At 43.1% G+C, this 16,636-nt stretch overlaps 1 protein-coding gene across 1 annotated transcript in view; it reads left to right on the top strand.

Moving 5' to 3' along the window:
* Grb10 (growth factor receptor bound protein 10) overlaps nt 1-16,636 on the top strand; it is a 155,673-nt gene that overhangs the window by 19,762 nt on the left and 119,275 nt on the right. The window contains exon 2 of the mRNA XM_048339576.1: nt 10,262-10,401. The gene's annotated coding sequence lies outside the window, so the exon portion shown is untranslated. The remainder of the gene's footprint in view (nt 1-10,261; nt 10,402-16,636) is intronic.

Raw genomic sequence — 16,636 nt, 5'->3', positions numbered from 1 at the left:
GCTATGCCATCGGAAAGCAGTTCGGTGTCCAAGAGGCTTGGTTTCCTTCAGACTGTCTGTCCCTGGGTATTTTTTTGAAGTCTTGGGTGCTAGGTGAGGTCATGGTTCCCAGGGGAGCAACCTTAGGGCTGGGGAGATCTGTAGAAAGCTGCAGTGGTTAAAACTGGTCTTAGGACCCCCAAGATGCTCTTAAACATGACCAAAGGACCCCCCACCCCAAAAAGCTGTGGTCATGTGCCTTCCTGTTTTAATATTTACTGTTTTAGATAATTAAGGCAGGGATTTTAAAAAGATTCCATTAAAAATAACAATAAGCCCATTAGGCATAAATAACGTTATGAAAAAATATAACTATTTTTCGATTCCCCCTTCAAAAAAATGAAACTGTGGATAAGAAGAGCGAATGGTATCATTTTACATTTCCTGAATCCTTTTTAATGTCGTTTTCAAGAAGGCAGCTGGATTTTTCCAACTGCATCTGCATTCAGTCACATGTCCTGTGGCCTCCAGAAAATTCCAGCCTGCACTTAGGATGAGAGGGGAAAAAGAGAGCTTGCCTTGTAGTGTGTTAAAGATAGTTTTGGCCTCACCAATCAGAAGGATTCCTAGCCAGAGTGCAAGGTCTGTCATCACTGGACGCCTTGTGAGCTGGGGGTGGTGCCAGGCACCCACCCGAGAGCTCTGGCCCTATGATGCCCCTCCCTTCCTCTGTAGATACAGGAGTGCCAGACCCCACTTTCTCAGTTGATCTCTGTTTTGTCAACTGCAGGCTGAAGGAGACCATGGGGATGGAGGTGGTTAATCCCTTTGCCACTGGGCAGCGGTGGGTAGGGGGTGTATTTTGGTCCTTAGGTTATAATACTCATGTATCCTGCTTCGGTGCATTCTGAAAAGCTAGTACTGGATGCCATTTGCTGCCTGGAGGCAAATGAGTAGAGACGACTTACTGAGAGGCCAGAGTGGACAGCAGTGGGCAGTCAAAGAGGCCCTTTCCTGAGTAAATCCTTTGCTAGCACTTCAGGTTTGTAAAAGAAACTGTGACACCCTTGTCGTCCTGCTGCTACCATCATGTGTGGGAGCCAAGGAGAGCCAATTGGCGATGCTCGGGATGAAAACAAGGGGGGAGGCTTTTTTGGCACCCACCACTGGGAAGACCCAAGGTTTTGAAAACCTGCCACGAAGGGAGAGCGAGGCAGGCATTGCAGAAAAGCAAGCAAGGGGCCAGACTCCTTCCCCTGTACACTTTTAACCTGCTACAGTCAACCACTACACACACACACACACACACACACACGACAGCTGAAGGTCCTTTTCCAGAACCCCCAAGACCAAGGTGGGTTCAAATGTGTTTCAACATTTGCACAGTTTTTGCAGAACTGATAAAAGTGATGGTTGGTCATGTATGCCACAAGCTGTTTGTCTTTCCACACTCTCATTCCTGGGTCTTGAGTAATGATAGGATTTGGCCATGCTCCTGGTATCTTGCATCCCTAGGCTTATGGAAACAATGTTAGAGACTGTATCGGAGAGGGCTATGTAACTGACAGGGCTTAGATAAAGTAGAGAGTAAGCATTCAAGACGTGTTTGTTGTGTGAGTGAATGCGTGAGTAAAGTAATTAGGACTTTGAGGGCTAAAGGTAGGTAACCAAGTAAAGAAGATTGTTTCTGATGTTGGATCACAAAGGTAGCAGCCCTGAACCCAGGTGTTTAAGAAGGCCAGAGAAATGACAAAGCCTCTTTGGGAACTGAAGGAGAGAGCAGCATGAGCTTTTACCTTTTCTACCTAAATGACCAGAACCAGATACAAACAGCACAAAACATAGAATCTAGTGTCTCAGTTTCCCACATTGGCTTTCTTTTAAACTGTGAACATGGCAGGTTTAAGCACTTTGTTTTCGTGGAAAGGAAAGAGTCGGCATCCCGTTCTCCTGTATAGGCTAACCCATGGCCTTGGGTACTGCTGAGAGTGTGAGTGGGTGGAGGGTTAGTGGAGGGTGAATGGGGGGTTGGGGGAGGGGAGTAGAATACAGGCAGGGAATCTGTCAGCGGTGGGGTGACTGAGAATGCTGAGATGTGAACACTTCCAGTAGGGACAGAGGACTTCCGCTCTGCCAGGCTCTCCCTCACAACCCTGTAATCCCAAGTCAGAGCATGCTTCAGGCCCCTTCCATACACTAGAAGTTGAGCTTGGCAAGGCAAGCATCACATGGGTCTGTTGATCACGCAGATGGCTTCTTAGTCCCACCAGGCAGAATTGGATCACATAATGCTGGTTTAAGAGTTCAGATGGGAATAGGGAGTTGGCCAGCCTCGCCCAGCATGGGACACAGTCAAAGTCCCGATCGTGGTGGGCTCATTGGCCACTGCTTGAGCTTCTAAGCAAGACTAGTCTACCACTGTTGCTCTAATGAAATACCCAAGTCAAGGTAGTTTACAAAGGATAGAAGTTCATTTGGCTTACAATCTGGAGGCCCTGGCTTCTCCTGAGACCTTCTTGCTGTGTTGTATGTAGTGGAGAATAGACAGGGCCAGCATGCCATGTCAGGTCTTGCTTCCTCATCTCACAAGACCAATGCCTCCTTCATGGAGGCTCTCTCTTACCTGATGTTAGCTACCTTCCATATGCCATTAACCTATGAATTTGAGGATTATGTTTTCAACACAACTCCAGGGCATACTCAAACTGTAACACCTGGATGGGAAAATGGAAGAACCCTCCTTGGGTCTCTGAGGATACACTGGGGGGTAAGCTGCCCCTGCATGACTTAAAAATGTGTCAAGGGGACATGGCCACAGAATTGGGTGGTTCCACAGAAGACCACTGTGCTTTGCCTTTGAAGGAGAGTCATTGGCACCCATTTGGCCATGTGGCACACGGGCAGAGCCAGGGTGTAGTTCAGAGGCTGTCTGAGGGACACAGGGCCACCTTTTAAGGTAGGCAATAAATGATTCTTCTTCAATCAGTATGTCTATGTTTACTTATTCTGGACTTTCAGGGATTACTTTTGGAGCTGGAGGACCAGGAGTCCAAGGGGCCAGCAGCCTGGTGCTCTTCTCTTGTCCCACAGGACTTCCCATCTCACAGGGCTGGCTGCAAGGCAGTAGAGCCAGCAAGCTAGGGCAGTAGTCTGAGGTGGGGGTGAAGAAGACCAAGTACAAGGAGATCATTCATAGTCCTTGAAAAGCTACCCACCACATTTTAGAAAAGCAATAAAAATAGGTTACATTGTTAATTTTTATTATGCCTAGTATTACTAGACCTGCCTGGTACAAATAATAATGCATTTCTGAGGCATTAATAATTGTTTCCTTGCTATTCCTGTTTGGATGAACCATATGTTTCCACTGTCCTTGCTGAAGTTTTGATTTCCTGAGCCAAGGAACCAGGCTTCCTTCCACGTGTACATGGATACTTTATCCTGGAAACCTACCAGTCCTCCGAGTAACTTACGAAAATGCCAAGCAGTACAGAGAGTATAAAGTCCCTAGTTCTACAGTTGGGATGTCGGATTTGGGGTGTGCTGAGGTGACTGGTGTTTGGTGTTCTGATAATGAAGTGTCAGACAAGCACTGAGTCTGCTTCTCTAGAGATCTGCACAGGGAGGAGGAGGGGGTCCTATCCAGCCATGCACTTCAGCTCTTCCAGCCCGAACACTGGCAGTGATTACATTATGTCCTCCATCTACAGGCAAAGAGAAGAGTCTTTTCTCTTTGCCTGTGAGCTCAAATGTGTGTCTGTTCTTCCTTCCATCCATCCTTTCTTCCTGCCTGCCTGCCTTCCTGCTTCCCTCCCTCCCTCCCTTCCTTCTCTCCTTGTCTGCCTGCCTGCCTTCCTTCCTTCCTTCCTTCCTTCCTTCCTTCCTTCCTTCCTTCCTTCCTTTCCCCTCCTTCCCTCCCTCCCTCCCTCCCTCCCTCCCTCCCTCCCTCCCTCCCTCCCTCCCTCCCTCCCTCCCTCCCTCCTTCCTTCCTTCCCTTTCTCCCATCCCTTTTCAGACAAGGAAAAAGAAAAGGGTGATAGTAAAAGAAAAGAGAAGGCCAAGTCTTTCTTTGTTTCTGGAAGCAGCCTGTACAGAGCAGAGTCTGCAGTTAATGTTCATGTGACTTGGCCCGAAACACTTAATAGGCTCATTGTGTAAAGGTAGAGAGCTGGAATTTCTCTTGAGTCCCTAGAAAGGGCAGGAGAACCTTATGTGAGGACTGAAGGAGGACCTCAGGGATTCCTGGTGTGTAGATTTTCATGAGTGGCAAGCAGGACCCTTGGTTTGAAACGGCTACTTAATGGGCTTGAAAGTTTGGTCAGGGATTCCATCCTTGTTTTTTCAAGTTCAAGCCTAGACATATGCAGAGATAAAGATTCCTGCTTCCACCTCCTGTCTGTGGCATGTGGTGGCTTCTCTTGGGTTGTTGATGTTCAGGTTCTGTGGGTCTTGGTCTGTGTAGGATTTGTAGACATGGCCTTTCATCTTAGGGTAGTGCCATCTTATTTCTGTGCCTTTACTCTCTGTGTTCTTTATCACATGATCACCTGGCAGTCCCATGGGACACACTTTATGGGAATTAGTGTCTTTTCATCATTGCATGGAGTAGGGATTGTTTTGTTCTCATTTACAGAGGAGGGAAGGTAACTGAGGCACAGGGAAACTAATCTTGACTGAGGCTTCCTCCTTTCCCTGAGCTTGGTAAAAACCAAGTTCTGAGCCACCTTCACAACCACCCACTGTAGCCCAGTCTCCCCTTCTCCTGGCTCTCTTCAGACTATTTGTGTGCATTTTGATGACTGTCTACCATTTGAAGTGCCCCCCCTCCCACCCGCCGCAGGTTTGAGCTACTTAGTGTACAGGATGGAGAAGTTCTCTGCCTTCAGAGCTGTTTCTTACTCAAGTTGACAGGAAGAAAACCAGCATTAGTATAAATTGTTGTGTTCTGAAGGGAAAGAAGGAGTCAGGGCTGAGCAGCAGAATGGCTGTGGAGTGGGGCAGGCATGTGCCAGGCAGCCTGATCTCACAAGGTAGATTGGGGAACAGGTCAGGATGGATGGACCAGAGCCTTGCATTGGCAAGCACCCGGGGGAGGAAGCTGGAGGCTCAGGTGTTGGGAGAATCCAGAGAGAGGTCAGGCAAGTGTAGCCAAATACCCATGAGGTACATTGAATCAAGAGTTTCCAGGCATCTTGAGGCAAAGTTAGGAGGTCTATGGGCCAGGCTTGGCAATTGTTGGATTTACCCTCTTCCCATTTTCAAATCAGACTGCTTATTCTCCCTCTTACCTTAATAAGAGGTTTATTAAGCACAGATTTTTTGTGAAGTATTTGTAATTTTGTGGGATTATATTTTATAATAAAATACCTGGTCTCTATATTTTTAATTATTTGAATTTTTATTATCCTTAATGTTTAAATCCTTAAGTATTTATTATCTTTACTATCTATTTGAACTCAAGATCTTGTTCTTGCTTCCAGGTTCTCTGCCAGCTGAGCCAATGCCTTCAGCACTTTTTGCTGTTTGTTTTTGAGATAGGATTTGCCTGGTCCAATCTATAGTGAAAGCTTCCTATTTGCACTTTCCATATAGCTGGGATGATAGACATCTGCTACCATGTTCAGTTTTATTTTTAAGTTGGGTCTTGCTAACTTTTTGCACAGGCTGACTTCGATCTGTTATCCTCGTCAGTGGCTAGCATTAGAGGTGTGAGCCATTTTGCTTCTTTTTTGACATTCCACATAGGGACTTTGGCTTTGACTGTTAATCCTTCATGGCTTCTAGGTTAAGAATCTTGCTTAGGAGCACCTTTCTCACCCAGATTTGATAGAATTATTTGTCTACATTTCCTCGTAGTATTTTTGTTTGGAACTTGTATATCTTCAATCCATGAGCAACATGAGTGGTGGAGTCTGAGTCTTATGGAGCAGCTATTGCCAGTTATTAATCCTTGGTCTTATTTTTAAAATACTGTCGTCATTCACATTCCCTGTCCACATTCTCTTAGCCTGTTATGTGGACTCGTGTCTCCTCCTGTATGTTTAGCTCAGCAATCGAATTCCTGGGAGCCTGGGTGTTCATTGGGACTGGGTTGAACTAACAAACCCCCAGACAGGGGGAGGTATGGCAATGCCAGCCTTTCCCTTCCACAAAGGAGGTATGCTTCTACATTCTGGACTTTTAGGTTCTTCTCTGAAAGTCCTTCGTTCTCTTCTTGCTTGGGTCTTATTTATTATTATGGTATTATTTATTGTTTCTGTGCAGAAAGCCATTTCGTGGTGACGTTCTTACTGCATCTCAGTGCTAGTGTGTTGAGAAGGTAATGCGTGGACTGTGCTGTGAATATTCATGCTTCTTGTAAATTCTTTACAGTTGATATTCTTGTATTTCATGTGTAAATAGTAGTAGTTTTTTAAAAAATATTTTTTCTATTCAGCATTTCCCTATCCTTTTCTGGTCCATATTTCTATGTTATCTAGGACCCCTAGAAGGAAGATAATAACTCATAATGTCAGTTGGATTTTACTGACACAGTGTCAGTTCTGCTTTCTTTATTCTTTTTTGTATAGCTGGAAGTTTCTTGTCCATGCCATTTGTCAGGGTAAGGGAATTCTTTCCATTTGGCGCTGTATCACTAAAATCCTTAATTACTAGAAAGCAGGAGATTAACTTTTCCCCCCCTGTTATCCTTTGTGCTGTGGATTTCAGGTTTACCTTTTGGCCATGTTTCTTTTTGAAAAATGGTAAAATATAAAATATGCTTTGAGGGATGTGATGGAAAAAATAAATGTTGAAAAGGTCCTTAAGACAACTCTAAAAGCCTTTTATCCTTTTTCATATAACAGTCATATTTTGTCAGCGTCAAAAAGCAGTTGGTAATCTAAATATTGGTATTTGTATTAACTTGAATTCAATTTAGACCTGCTGCTCAAATCTTGGCTTTTGTGTGACCCTGGCACAGGTTTACTGTCTCTCAGCCATGGTTTATTCATCTGTAAAATGGGGCTAACAATTTAGCTTCAAAAGACTGATGTTTAGTTAGCCTTAATTAAAAAGTACTAATCCAGTTGGATATTTTATTATGTGTCACATCTTTACTCCTTTTAATCTTCAAAAAGCCCTTCCATAAAAGCTTTCAAAGCATTTTGTAGGATGTCAACCAAGGGTGGGGCTGTCCTTGCCCTTGTCACGGTTACCACAGTGACATGGTGGTGGGTGGCCTCACCTGAGAGTGAGGGTAGGCTGGAAGCCCTGGGTTTGCACAGTGCCTCCAGTCCTGTACTGGGCTGGGGATCAGTGAGACACATACACTCTTGTTCCAGTGTCGCTCACGTAGCACATGGAGCTACGAAGAAAACACATTCATATTTGTAAATGCAGCCCTTGCCGACGAACAGTAGCACATATTTTTGTGCCAGCACCACACTATTTTTAACTGCTTTCGTTTCAGAGTGTATCTCTCAAGTGCGGTGATATTCCATGGTTGTACAAGGACTATTCTTAGGACTGAACTAAAATATGCACGTGTGTGTATGGAAGTTATGGTGAATGGAATGTTTTCTGATCAGTTACCGTATTGGTGCGTGTGAATGTATATGTGAGCACGTGTGATCATCTTGTCCCTCTCTGCTTTGACTAGTTTTAGAAAAAAGCATTTGGCTTCTTTCAAGTAGGCTTTGTTTTCTTCACTCTATTGTATTTTGCCTTCATTTTTTTTGGACTTTGGAATTGAGACCCTAGTTATGGGGGTCTGGACCTATTAGGTTAATTGTTGGCTTTCAGCAATGGCATCTGTCCTGTTCTGTCTGTGGTGTTGGCACCGTTGTCTAGCACCCCTGAAAATCCCTATCTCTGGGGGCTACTGAGGAAAGTACTTTCTTGGACTGGTCCAGAAGAGCTGGGCTGTAGTGGCTGAATTGTGGAACGTTGCTGTGTGCCTGTTGATTTGAGTGTGTGGGGTTGGCAGCTAGGTGAAAAGGGTTCCTATGTTCGGTTGACTTCCACTACCTTGATTTGGCCGTAAGTCCATTACTTTCAACCAGGAAAGGAGCTATAGCCTGTGAATTTGCACACCCTGTTTTGATAAAAGCATTTTGGCGGTGCTAAGGATCAAACCCAGAGTTGTGCAACATGCTAGATGAGTACCCCTATGGGCTGCCCCTGCACTTCTTCCACTTAATGGTTGCTCACTTTTAAGCTGTCCACAGCTTCTAACTTTAGTATTCTGGAATTTTCTAACTTCATTTTTAGAAATCAGCCTTTTTTTTTTTTCAATCTCAACTTGGTTCACATATTTCTTAATGTATCTTTGTAAGTACCTTCTTCCTGCATTAAAACACACACACACACACACACACACACACACACACACACACACACACACCTCTCTGACATGGAATTTAACTTTTTGAAATAAGAGGCATTTAATTTAAAAAATGTCCTCTTCTTAGAAGGGCTATATTTCACTCTGTCTGGCTAAACCCACTGTTGTGAAAGTTGGGATTTGTTGAGTGTTTAAATAGTCGCTGTTATTACTCTAAATATTTAGTGTGTGAAAGCTAGACAGAAGGAAAACTTTACATTAGCTTTGGAATTTTGGGGAGATGTTGAAGATACTAAACAGGAGTCAAGAGGCACTTTGTTTCTGAAACATTTTGGAAGAAAGTTGAGACATTCATTTTTGCCGAGGGTAGTATGTGCTTCAGTAAGACCTCAGGTTTTTGCCACGTTGACTATAAAGCCATGTGAAAAGCACTCTCTTGACTGATAAGGGAAAGAGACCAGAGAGTTCCATGTGGACTCTGTAGGTGCTGTTAGCGGTCAAGGTCAGCACATGACATGTGCTTCTGCACGTAGGTGCTGTAGGTTCTGCATGGGGCTGTCGTAAACAGGGTCCAGAGGTGGTGGTTTGTAACAGGCTCCCCGATGGCTATTGAACGGCCCTGAGGTTATGGTGGAGGGCAGATTCATAGTCACCTCACTCAGTTCGCCAACTTCACAACTCACATTGTCTCTGCTTGGTTGACTATATTGTTTAATTCAACTTTCTTGAATAGAGACAACATTTGTTGGAGTGGGGACCAGCTGGCCTAGGACACACACACACACACACGCACACACAAATTCAGTTTACCTTAATTATAGATCAATTCGGTGTGTCTAAGCACACTTTGAAAAGAAAATCTCCCAGGCATATGTTCTAAATCTACAGGCACACGCCTGGCAGAGGCTTTGGGAAGTGGTCCTGAGGCACTTGGATAAGAATCTAGGAAAAGATTAAATTCTCTGCAGATGGAAACCCCTCAGGATGTGCGGATTTGAAGTGATACACTTAGAGTTGTTATGGTGAACCTAAGGCCCTTGCCCAGTGTTTTGGCCCACTGCCGTCTCAGAAACCATCATACTTGCTTGACCATGTGCCTCAAAAAACAAAGCAAAACATACTGTGTTCAACTTAGCTACTAGAATTAAAAAAACAAAAAAAGCCAGCCTAGTTGACATAATATCATGATACCTTTTCAAGCTTTTAATTCTTTGAGAGGGTTAAAGTAGGCCCTCTTGAAGTTAAGAGCCTTTGTGTATACCTGTGATGTTGAGCTTTGAGTATTGAACTAATCTTGTTTCACACATCCCCTGTTTGGTTCTAAAAAGACCAATGTGGCTGATTTTGCTTCTGGAAATGGAGGGAGGAGTATTTGGCATGCTGTTAATGATAACCAGTATATGTTTGGTATTCACTCTATGTCGGGTCTAGTCCTAAGTCTATGTACATTTACTCAATCCTCATAAAAGCCCTGTAAAGGAGATACTGTTTTTCACGTCTATTTTGTAATTAGGGACACTGAAGCTCAGTGTGTCCAATAATTTGGACATGACAGAAATTCTTCCAGGAGAGAAGCATGTGGGCTTTGATCTGGCCTCAGAATTTGACTTCTAGGTAAACTTTACCTCACAACCCCACCTACACTGAAGGTTACTCGCTTGTTGAACCAGGGAGACGTGCAGGCAGTGAACTGAGAGGCTGAGATGCCTTTCCTTTGAGTCTCTGGTACTCTTTAGGCCTTTCTTCCCCCCTTGAAGTTAGTAGACTTAGTAACTAGAAATCAAGTTCTTGTTGATTCCTTTTCTTGATCTGTTCTGAGAAGAGTCTTTTCAGTGATCTTGAAAAAATTATTTTATATCTTAAATTTTTTTTGGTCCTGGGTGCCTGACAGTGTGCATTCAGCTGTGTATCTTTTTTTTTTTTTTTGCAAGGACACTAATGGTCTCTTTGCTTTTCTAGCTTTGGAGCTGACTCCTTTGGTGAGTGGGAGAAGACAGCCTCGGAGTGTGTTGGAGTGGTGATTGGTGGGATCTTCTTCTCTTTTTGGTGGCGCTTGGTGGCCGTCTTGGCAGACGGATCCTCTGAGCACTTCATAACAGGTAAGATTTCCTGTGTTTTCATCGGTATATAGTAACTTTCTTTTTTTTTTTTTTGATAAGTGTCTTTGTTAAATATTGATTTAAGGCAAGTTGTTAGATGTGGGCCACTGTAGGGTTTTGGAAACCCTTTATTCCAGGGTTTCAAAGGGAATCTCTTGCCTGCCCCTGTTCTATCTGTCACTCCTTTTTAGCTCTACTCTGTTTAGGAGCTAGGTGGCAACAGAAGAACTGTGCTTGAGCTGCTCCAAATGAACTAGCCACTTTGTGGATCTCCCCTGCCCCTTTCTAAGATTTAGGCAAAGGTGCTGCTGCCTATGTTACTCTGGGTACTGGATGCTTCATAAGCCACATTCTTTGTGAAGGGGGCTGGCTTAAGAGGGGACTTGTTTGCCACATGGTATGTGTGATCTGCTCTGATCTTGAACACTGAGGCTGGAGTCCATATAAATAGGGAAGGTTGAAGGTTAGTATTGGCACCCCTCCCTCAGCACACCAGCTAGAAGAGCTCCTTTCTGAGAAGATATCTCCTTTTCATCTAGATTCATGCAAGGATGAGGGGGTGGGAGGTGTTGAAACATTCAGCTAAAAGAATGGCTAGGTAGAACTAGCCTTCCTGAAGAAGGGCCTACCAGAGCCTCTGATCAGGAAGAAGACGGCTATCAGAGGGCCACTGAAGCATTCTAGCTATGTGGGAGGCTGAGATAGGGAGGACTGTGGTTCCAGGTCAGCCCTGGGAAAGTCTGCATCTCAGTGGAAAAAGTTGGGTGTGGTGGTAGCAACTGTCATCACAATTTTAGAAATGAAAGCCTAAAATGGTGGATTGTGGTCCAAGTACAAGCCTAGGCAGGCATTGAGAGTCTTATCTCAAAAATAACCAGCAAAGAAAAAGCTGAAGATGAGGTTCCGTGACAGAGTTTTTACACAAATCCCTGAGTTCAAATCCTAGTACTGAAAAAGAAAACAGCAACAAAGATAGTCATAGTCAGCTTCATCTAATAAACCAGAAGCCACAGACTGGAGGCTAAAGAAATTTTTGGTGTCAGATGATGGAGCTAAAGTTCACAGTCAAGGTATCCATAGGGTTGGCCTCTCCTGCATTTGGCTTTCAGACAGCAACTTCCCTCTGTTTTCACATGGTTGTCCCTCTGTGTGTGTCTGTCTCCTAACCTTCTCTTTTTAGTCATATCGGACGAGATACTACCCTCACAATCTTATTTTACCTATTTCTTTAAAGACTCTTGTCTACAAATACAGTTGTACTGTAACGAATCGGAAATTAAAACTTCCACATGAATGTACTAGGAACACAACATAGTCCCTCACAGAGGGCAGACTAGCCTAGGGGCTGGTGGCTGTGCACTCCACTTGCCTGAGGGTGGTGATGCAGTTATTGGATTAATCCCTTGGTGGATTCAAGAGGGAAAGGGGCTTAGTTGAAGGAAGCAGGTGAGTGGGCATGCTCTGGAGAAGAAAACTTAGCCCCTTCCTTTTTATGCTTCCCACCTACTAAGAAGTAAGCAGCCTTCTTTGACATGCTATTGTCTTATTGCCTCAATGTTTTGCCACAACTCCTTCCCAAGACAATGGAGCCAGCCAACAAACCTATCTTCCTTTAAACTGTTTCTTTCAGGTATTTGTCATAGCAAAGAAAAGTCTATCAGTAGGATTCAAGAATCCTGTGTGATAGGTCATGGGGAGTTGAATATCAGGGTAGCCCTTACTGATTTTTCCTTCATTGTTCACTGCAACTCAAGAGCCAGCACTATTTGTTTTAGGGGAGAGAGAGAAAAACAGTATAGTTGTCCCCTTTATACCTGGGTTTCAGTTTTCCTAGTTTCATTCACTGGTCAAATACGGTGCAATACAATAAGAAGGAGCAAGACATACCATATTCACATGACTTTTATTATAGCCCACATGGGCTGTCTCAGACTTAAATCCTCCTTATCTCCTCCTGGAATTACAGGCCATGACCCACTATGCCTGGCCTTCTTTTTTGTTGTTGTTATTAGTATGTCTGGAGTATCTAGTAGTAGGAGGGAGATCTGATGTTACTCTATCATGACTAAACAGGAATGTTCTACTTTGATAGAAAGCTTCTATTTCCATGTGGCCTTTGAGTTTTAGAAGCATGGCTAGACATTAGTTATTTGGCCTTTTGAAATTGAGACAAGAATAATTGTTAAAATTCTATCATACCTGTTTTTGCCTATTAGAAACCAAGTACTTGTGAAGTGAACATTTAAACTCCAGTATTTCCCTTGATTGGAAAGATTACAACTCAATAATCTTTTATGACCAGTAGATGTTTAATCTCTCCTGTCTCTGTTCTAGGAAATCCATCTTTTTTATAGTATTGAGGCTTGAACTCAGGACCATCACTCTTGTTTGCCTTTTCTGCTCAAGGCTCTACCACTCAAGCCCTACCTTCACCATCCTGATCCATCTTTTTGCTATCATTCTGCAGATCAAAACTTCTTACTATCCTTTCTTCCCATTAGAACTGGGAAAAGATCTGATTTGCTACCAAGGAAAATCATAACTTATTCATTTTGGTGACTTCCAATCTTTATCAGCAAGATCAGGGTTTCTCAGGAGAACTAAAATCATACTGAAATATTCGTAAGTCTTGATGAATTTCTGGAAGTTTGGAGTATTGAATCATTTAGGGATTAAGGCAGCAGGATTACTGCTTTTAGAGGATTATGATACCAAAATTACATTACTGCAAGTCAAGAAGACAGTCTAATACTTAAGTTATAGAGATGAAAACCCAGTATTCTCATCTGCAGCATGTAATCTGCAAGGAGTCTGATGTTACAGAGTGCAGTCTGGTCCTTGGAATGTGCACAGATGTAGGGAGTGGTGTGTAGAGAAGTAGATAACCCAGACAGTACGTGCAGCATAGAGTGGATGTACAGGTTGCTATGGGTACAAAGACCAGATAAGGATAATCCAAATGGTAACAAGAACGCCAGCTAAAACTCACTGTGCTTCTATGTGCTGGGTACGGTTCTGTGTAATCCTTGTGGATTGGCACCCTTGACCTCCTTAAGAGTCCAAGGAAGTAAATGAATGCCCCCTCCAGTTGAGAGGCAAGGACATGGAGGCATACAGAAATCAGATACTGTTGATACAAATCATTTGTGAGTTTCCCTGCTTGCTGAAACTTAACTGTAATCCCTAGAGTAGTGAGAATCAGCCATAATCCAGCAGGAACAACCCTTTTTCTGGGGACTGGTGTCCTTTTTGTGGTGTGTTCCTGTCAGGTTTGTCACCTTTCTATAGGTTTTGTTGATAGTTTTGGTGTGAAAAATGGCTCTGAAGTCTATAGTGCTGGAGTGTTTGCAGTGTTCCTAAGCTCAGGAAAGTTGTCAGATACCTCACAGAACAAACTGGGCTTTGTCAGGTATGAGTGATCGTTGCTGGCTAGTGGTGATTTCAGTATTAACTTATCAGTAATTTGTTTATTGTAAATGGTTTTAAAACAGTAACATGCATAAGCCATGGTTATTTATCAGTTTGTTGTCAGAACAGGACCCAAGGGTCACAAGATCTTAAACCTGTATTTGCCACAGGAACCATGGCATAGTTTGGTGTTTGTGGTAACTCTCAGAACGTAAGTGCCAAAAAGGATTGGAATTCACTCTAGTCATTCTTGGTCACACCAAACCCTTTGATTTCCTTTCTCCCAAATTGCTTTCTTATTTTAATAGTTACTGAGGTGCCAAACATTGAGTACAATAAACTGCACATATTTAAAATTGTAATCTGATGTCTGTTGATCCATCACCAGTCATTCAAGGTGATAAATGTGTCTATCATCCTGCAGCCCCCACCACCCACCACATTGTCTCCTGTCCTGTCTCAGTCTTTTCTTCCCTGCCACCTTCTCATGGATCTGTTCCTTTCTGTTGATTACACTGAACTTTCTAGACTGTTGTGTAAAGGGAATTAGTGTACTTTGTCTAGCTTCTTTAACTTCCTTTGGGATTATCTTATTTGAAGCACAAATCAATCTTTTGATCCTTTTTATTGCTGAGAGGAATTGTGATGGGGCATTTGATCCTCCATCTGCCTGGGGATGGACATTTGCATTGATGTGTCTGGCTTCTGCTGTTTCAGTGATTGTAGATCACTTTATCTGTGGCTATATGTCTTTCTAAGCTTGTAGGAATGCCTCACCTTTCTGTTCTTTCTGGGTTCAATCTCTTCTTGCTGAGATTATGATAATTTGGTTTGGGTTGTGACTGGGATTCTCAGCAGTTGTGAGTTCTGGTCTTGAACAAAGTAGATGTTGAAGTGGTGAGAAAGGCAGTGTATGAGGAGAGATGAAGTACCAAGACCTTGATTTCTCTCTCTCAGATGTCTGTAAGCTCTAGCTACATGTGAATCAGCACCTTAGTTAATTCTCTGTTGTCTCTTGTCTGTCCCCTCTCCTCTGCCTTTTCCCTGGCCTCCTTTCCTTTTCCCTCTCCTCTCCTTCCCCCTGTGCATAAATAGTGCAGTGCTGGGATTGAATTTAGAGCTTTGTACATGTTAGGCAAGTCTTGGACCATTTGAGCTTCATTTCCCAGCTCTTTTTGTTTTTATTTTAAGACAGAGTCCAGCCATGACCTTTGCCTGGGCTGGCCTCAAACTCATCCTCTTCTGCCTCCCGCCCTCCTCCTGAGTAGCTGAGATTCCAGTCATGTACTAGTATGCCCAGCTACCCTAGCTACTAATTCTTGCTGAGTGTGATCTACAGAATCAGGAGCCAAACCACTGTGGATCCTTGGAATCTATCCTCATTGTGTTGACTCCACGCATATTGTAAGATGGTTAAGGATAATTCCTGGGAGCACTGTCCTCAGATAGCCCAGATTGTGGTTTGGAGGCCCATCCTTCTGGTCAGCAGGAGTTATTTTGGGACCCTGGAAATCAGTGCAGGCTTGACTTGGGCTGGGACTGAATCATTATCCAAGGTGTCTACTATCTTTGCCCTCCTGTTAGTGTAGCCAGAAGAAATAGACTGGAAATGTATGTGTCTTTTGTGGTATAAAAACCTCTGTGTCTTCTGGTGGGTTTAGGAAACTCAAGCATGATGCTTGTCTCTATATTTCTCTCCACTGAGTTACTTAGAATTGTGGGACACCAGGTCTAACATTTCCCAAGAGTGACTCCTGCCAGGCTGGACATATATTACAACCATTGCAGTTTCTATTGGACAGGCTTACCCTGAGATGCAGGCATGAGAGAATGACAGCCAGGGGAAGCCTTGTTTGTGCTTACTTGTTTAGGTGTGTGTGTGTGTGTTGGGTAGTCTTGGGTGGAGGGCTTTGATCTTTTTTTATTTGAGGTAGTTTTTTATGTTAATGGTATCAGTGATATCTATGAAAGTGTGACTAATGGCTACCTTTGAAGCCTTTCAATTGAAAAATGATCAATTTTGAAAAGAATTTTTTTGTTCTAACAGGAAATTTTGTCCCTCAGGTCATAAGGGGAGCTAATTTCAGAGTGCTTTCCTAGGCCCAGATTAATAGTTGAGATGAAGTCTCAACTAACTTTCTGCCTGGGCACACATGCTCTGATCCAATCTAGAACTTCTGAGTCTGGGATTTTAGATATGATTTTAGGCCTATTCAATTTTATTCTTTTTGTTTTTCAGTGCCAAGGAGTGAACCTTTCACTTTGTGTGAGCTGTTCAAGCACTCTGCCACTGAGCTATAGCCCTAGTCAAAAAATAAAAAATATATGTAAACTATTTAAAATTCTATTTGATAGTTAAACATTAAATTTATACTAAAAATTCAAATGTTACATAAGAAAATTAATGTTTGTAAATGCTTAGAATGTTGTTTTGAGAATTTTAGCATCATGCAAATCATTTCAATTTCTAGAACCATTGCAACCCTTACAGATAAGATGTTTTTATTTAATATGTATTTTAATGTCCATTTCATTTTAACTATGTAGTTTCTGACTTGATACTTTGGAAAAGAAACACTCTGCTAGGTTTATTTTCCCCCCTTAGGGAGTGGGGGGCGGTTAGAAGGGTATAGTTCCATTTTTTGTTTCAATCATGAAATTCCTGAAGACGACTAGAGTAAATAAAGATTTATTTGTCTGTCAGTATTGAGGCTGAAAGCCCAAGATCTAACAGTGTCATCTGTATTGCCCCTTGTGAAGAAGGGCAAAGGACTGTGTGCAGAAGAGGCCAAGCAGGAGAATGGCCTCACTTTGTCACACAAGCCCT

The sequence above is a fragment of the Perognathus longimembris genome, chromosome 2 (genome assembly GCF_023159225.1).
Source record: "Perognathus longimembris pacificus isolate PPM17 chromosome 2, ASM2315922v1, whole genome shotgun sequence".
Classification (NCBI taxonomy): Eukaryota; Metazoa; Chordata; class Mammalia; order Rodentia; family Heteromyidae; genus Perognathus; species Perognathus longimembris.
The sequence above is the reverse complement of the archived record's forward strand: the minus strand, read 5'-3'. Positions and strand labels throughout refer to the sequence as shown.